This window comes from Magnolia sinica, chromosome 2, assembly GCF_029962835.1.
Source record: "Magnolia sinica isolate HGM2019 chromosome 2, MsV1, whole genome shotgun sequence".
NCBI lineage: Eukaryota > Viridiplantae > Streptophyta > Magnoliopsida > Magnoliales > Magnoliaceae > Magnolia > Magnolia sinica.
In genome coordinates this window covers 124,723,200-124,728,217 of record NC_080574.1, presented here as the reverse complement: position 1 = coordinate 124,728,217, position 5,018 = coordinate 124,723,200, and the positions used below count along the sequence as shown (strand labels likewise).

The following is a 5,018-nucleotide window of genomic DNA, read 5'->3' as shown; positions in this document are numbered from 1 at the left end:
TCTTGGATCAAGCTGATATTCGTGCTTTTCCTTCGTTTAGGCCCGTCTAAACAAATTGCCATGTGGGCCACTCGGTGGATGGCATGGATAAAATACATACTTCATGGTGGGCCACACACACACACTAACCATACCAGAGACAGAAAGAGAGAGAAACCACTACCAAGAAATTGGGCAAAGGCTACGGATAAAATATGTAGCCATAGACCTATGGCTACAGCTTTAGTCCGTAGCACGACTGTAGTCGTAGGTGCCCTAACAATAGGTCCTAAATCTATGGCTACGGATTTAATCCGTAGCTATAGATTACAATAGCTATAGATATAATCTGTAGCAATTATTTCTGTAGTGAAAAGTTCATACAGCTACGGATATTATTTGTTGCTAAAAGTAGTGCTAGATCCATAGCAATATGCCGAATTTAATAATGGCTACGGTTGTCAGATTACCAGCCACGGTCAATATCTGTAGCTATTTTCAACATTTAAATAATTATTAAAATCATTTGTTCATTTAATTACCACCTGCATAATCATTCATTCTTTCAATTACAATCATTCATTCATTCAATTACAACCATTCATTCATTCAATTACAATCAATTACAATCCTTCATTCATTCAATTACAATCAATTACAATTCTTCATTCAATTAATTACAATTACAATAATGTTGAAAATACAAATCTTGGTGAGTCCGTGTGCACTCGCATATGGCTAGGTACATCCTTCATCCTGGCCTTTGGCTTTATTAGAGAAATTTGCTCGACTTCACCCTAAAATTTCCATGATAAAGAATTGAAAGAGAAGATAGATTTTGATGGTATGGTATTTTTTTCACAAGTAAATAGGCCTTTTTCAGCCATCAGCCCATTACCTACCCGAAGAATAAAAAACTGATTGTTGTCCAAGTCCACTCCTTTTCTTTTCAATTTCTTAGTGACCTCTGTAAAATTACTTCCACAGTCATTTATGTAGTACTTTGAAGAGTTGTCTCGAAATGCAACTCTAGTAATGATTAAAGTCACTTCCTGCAACAGCTTCATATGTTCTATTATCCTACAAATAGTCATGGCATTCATAAATCGAAATGACCATTGGGGAAAAAAAAAGACAGTGAAAGAAGTGCATCATGTATGACCATTTTTTTCTTAATGAATTAATAAAAACTCGAAGAGGAATGAAATTGACACAAAAGGAATGATCTCACTGTATCAATTATCTCCTGAAAGGAAACAAAAACGCCTGCACTATCCAAGTTTTGGTGATTGGTGATTGGTAGAACACAAAAGCTGTGACCTGAAGGAAAAAATAAAAAAGAAATACATATTTCAGCTTGAACCCTATGAGGAAAAAAATGTTACTATTTTCATTCATGATTTTCATACCTTGCTCCACTGAAAAACTTCACCATCATCAAACTCGAGAGTTACAAGACCAACAGGATCAAGCTGGATTGAACAACCCCAAAATTTACTTTTCAGATTACTGTCTCCCCAAAATTTTCATCCTCCACATTCACAGTGGCATGCAACAATCATTGGATGATGACTGACCTGTGTCAAAGTAAAATATCAAGTTACCTCCTTAACTCAAACCAAGTCAACAATGTGAAGTCTTATCAGATTCTACAACTCGTCAAACCAGTCCATTCTACAGGTTTCTGAGCACTAGATAAACCAACAATGTCGACCCTGATTAGATTCCCACATATAAATGGAGCTTACCTGCTTTTGACCTCATTTCTCTATCATCCAAAGCTAACAATATCGTAATCAACAAATGATTGAACCTGTGCATATTTCACCCATTTAACATTCATCAAGACAACAATTCTACACAATATCAACAAAACAATTAATGGTCTATTTAATTTTTTCAAAACAAAATACAAATGCACATGAACTGCCACATAGCCTTCCACATGAATTGTTTTAGTAAGGTCCCCTTCTGGACCGATCAGATGTCTTCCTTTCCTAGCCACATCTCCTGGAAGATGTCTACAACACTAACCTCACTGGCCATGATCACGCGTCCACTATGTGTGATGTAAAAGCGACCGGGGTGCAATCCATTTCGGTCCAATGTCGCTCCAAGATAGCGGCCATCAGTAACTGCATTTATACAATAAATATAAGTTCAAAATACTCATGTCACATGCAGAATCATTAAAGCATGAAGCAATTCCAGCACAAACTTTACATGATATAAGTGCAGGTCCATCTCATGGCTCCACAAGAGCTGAAAAATATTCGTATAAGGCTTTTCTATCACGATCCATGTTTTTAACATTTTGCCACGCCTCAGGTATCATCATCATGATAGCTTTAGGCAGACTTCTGCCAGCATGAACCATAAGCTCCAAGACGCCATCAAATGTTCCTAAAACAATCACAGATCCAATTCAGAAAACTTCAAGCTTGAAATATGCAATTAAACATGAGTGCATTCATATTTAAATCTGTGTGCACATAGACACAATCACAAGCATGCACATGTATTTGTGCACGCACATAGAAGCAGAGAGACAGAACTTGGCCTATGCCCACCAACACACATCTATTAAAAAATGCTTGGTAAGCATACAGTCACCTGAATCTGAAGAGCTGGCATCAATGATGGGTAGAAGCTTCTTCATCTCATTCTTTGACAAGCCCAGTTCCTTGCATTTTAGAAGACCATCACCTAAAAAGTGTTTGTTGAAAACCGATAATGGACCTGTAAGGAAATCAAATAACCATGACATCAAGTCCAAGTTCCATTATATTTCCCTTCACGAAAATGAAAAATTGTCTGAGAAATAAAAACAAGTTTGGACGGGTAAAAAGAAAACACTGCAGAGTCACGATCCATTCGTAAGATGGTTGAAACCACTTTGATTAATAAAGTAACATACGCTTATTAAATGAAGAGAATATATTTTCAAACATGCAAACATCAATGGAGTGGTATAGTAAGTCACTCTAAAAAAACCAATCAGACTTCAAATTAGTTAAACCATTCGAACTTCAAATCAGTTAAGTCTGTGTGCATGGATGCACTATTGAACTGACTTGCATCCATTCTCACCATCCTTTATCTATTTTCTCTCCTATGTATCCTAAATTTCCACCTCACCATCCTTTATCTATGTGCTCTCCTGACCTCCATGCATCGCAATCTCATGATTGGTCTTCAATTCTCAGTCAATGGATGTAGTTAGACAGTTTTTCTTCCTGTATTAGAGCTTTTTGAAGAATGTATGGAATGGTGACTCAGAAACAGCCTGAACTTATAAGCACCAGTTATCCATCACCCTTGTCGATGGGCAAACATTCATCATCTTCTCAACATTTTACCTAGAAACATCATAGCATGATGTGAGCCAAATCTCTTAGAAGCCATAGATACATGAATAATATATGGATTCTAATGTACAAAACCCTCAAAGAAGATCTAAATAGCAAGGTTATGACAAGATCAAGCCAAACAGTCTTTTTTTTTCACTGATTTTCAACAGGTGCATTCATTTGAAGTCAACAATCTGGCCTTAAAATCAGCACTTAGCCCCTTCAATTTCAAAGTGCATAATCAATTGCATGCTAAGAAGGCATTCTATGTTGAACCTGCTGCTTCAATATTGCAGTCTTCATGTGGATGTGAAATAGATCACAGAGCATGTGCTCACTCTTAAACATGAAATTTATGAAAATTTCTAGATAGTCAGAGAAGATAAGAAGAAAGAACAAGAACAAGAAGAAAACAAGATATGAGTTGTACAAGATATATATATACATATATATATATAAAGAAAAAAAGGCACTTGAGAAACATGCAACTACTGTGCCAATAATCAATAAGAAGAAGAAAACAGGTTCGAATTTGAACCTAATTGCAAAATAAAGAAGCTACTATACAAACCAAGTTCTGAAACATATGTATAAGAAACATGGAAGCTAGTCCATGTGGAATCAATAGAAATAAAATCATAAATCAGTAAGGAAAAATATCAATCAAGTCACATACAACATGATACTTCCATGCAGAATCAAAAGAAAATCACATACAAATCATATCAGATCCTTATCTTTCATTTCTAAATTTCTCAAATCCCACAAAGACAGTCATATCTCAATTTCTAGATATTTCACGTGAAATTAACAGTGATGCAAATAAAAGAAGAAAAATCTTCATCAATCGATCCAAAAATTCTCAAATTCTATTCTAATTGATCGAACCAAAAAAGATGTGAATTACCTCAAACAGATGTAAAGATTACCTGAACATTGAATTTCTAGGGTTCTTTTTGTCGCTGAAACTTGAATGTCTGCCTAATATTTTCAGAAATCATCTGAAATATGTTGAAAAGCTCAAACCAGAAAAGGAAAATGGTGATCTCAGTTACGGATGCATATGAACAAAATCGACAGCAATGTGATAAGAAGAAAACAGAAAGGAAGGAGATGGCACGAATTCTCAGTCATTGAACCAGAAACAGCATGTTCTTAGAAACAAGAAGGCCAGTTCAATACCTCATCAAAGGCAGCACCAATCATTTGAAGTCCAACAGGAAGGCCGGCGGGTCCACCTTTAATCAATCCACATGGCAACACCAGTGCAGGCAGTCTAGCCAAGTTAACATTCACCTGCACCAATAATAATATCACTTGGTTTTATTTTATTTTATTTTATTTTATTGACGGAATCATGAAGGGAAAAAAAAAGCGGAGAGGAAGGTGACCCTATTGTCACTCCACAGCGATACAAAACAAAACAAAAGACAAACACACACAAAGCAAATGCATCCTGAACTGAAACACAACCAACGGCCTAGAAATTCAGCCAGTCACCCAAGAAAGGCACTTTTTTCTACTTACAGCAGAAGCCACTAGCCAGTCACCCAAGGAAGTTTGCTGATATCAGAAGTCAACATAATAACCAGCTACAAGCCACTAGCTAATGGAGTTCATTAGCAAACAAAGCATGAAGCAAAAAAGCATGGCCCACCCTTTGCCAATCTGCAACCCTCATTTCAAGAC

General features: G+C 36.3%; 1 long non-coding RNA gene across 1 annotated transcript; it reads right to left on the bottom strand.

The window, feature by feature from the left end:
- Positions 1-1,774: 1,774 nt before the first annotated feature.
- LOC131230406 (uncharacterized) lies at positions 1,775-4,684 on the bottom strand. Its single transcript, XR_009164019.1, has 4 exons — positions 4,512-4,684; positions 4,259-4,348; positions 2,203-2,382; positions 1,775-2,114 (listed from the first exon to the last, which is right to left on the bottom strand). It is a non-coding gene; the product is annotated as an uncharacterized LOC131230406 (long non-coding RNA).
- Between the last annotated feature and the right edge of the window lie 334 nt (positions 4,685-5,018).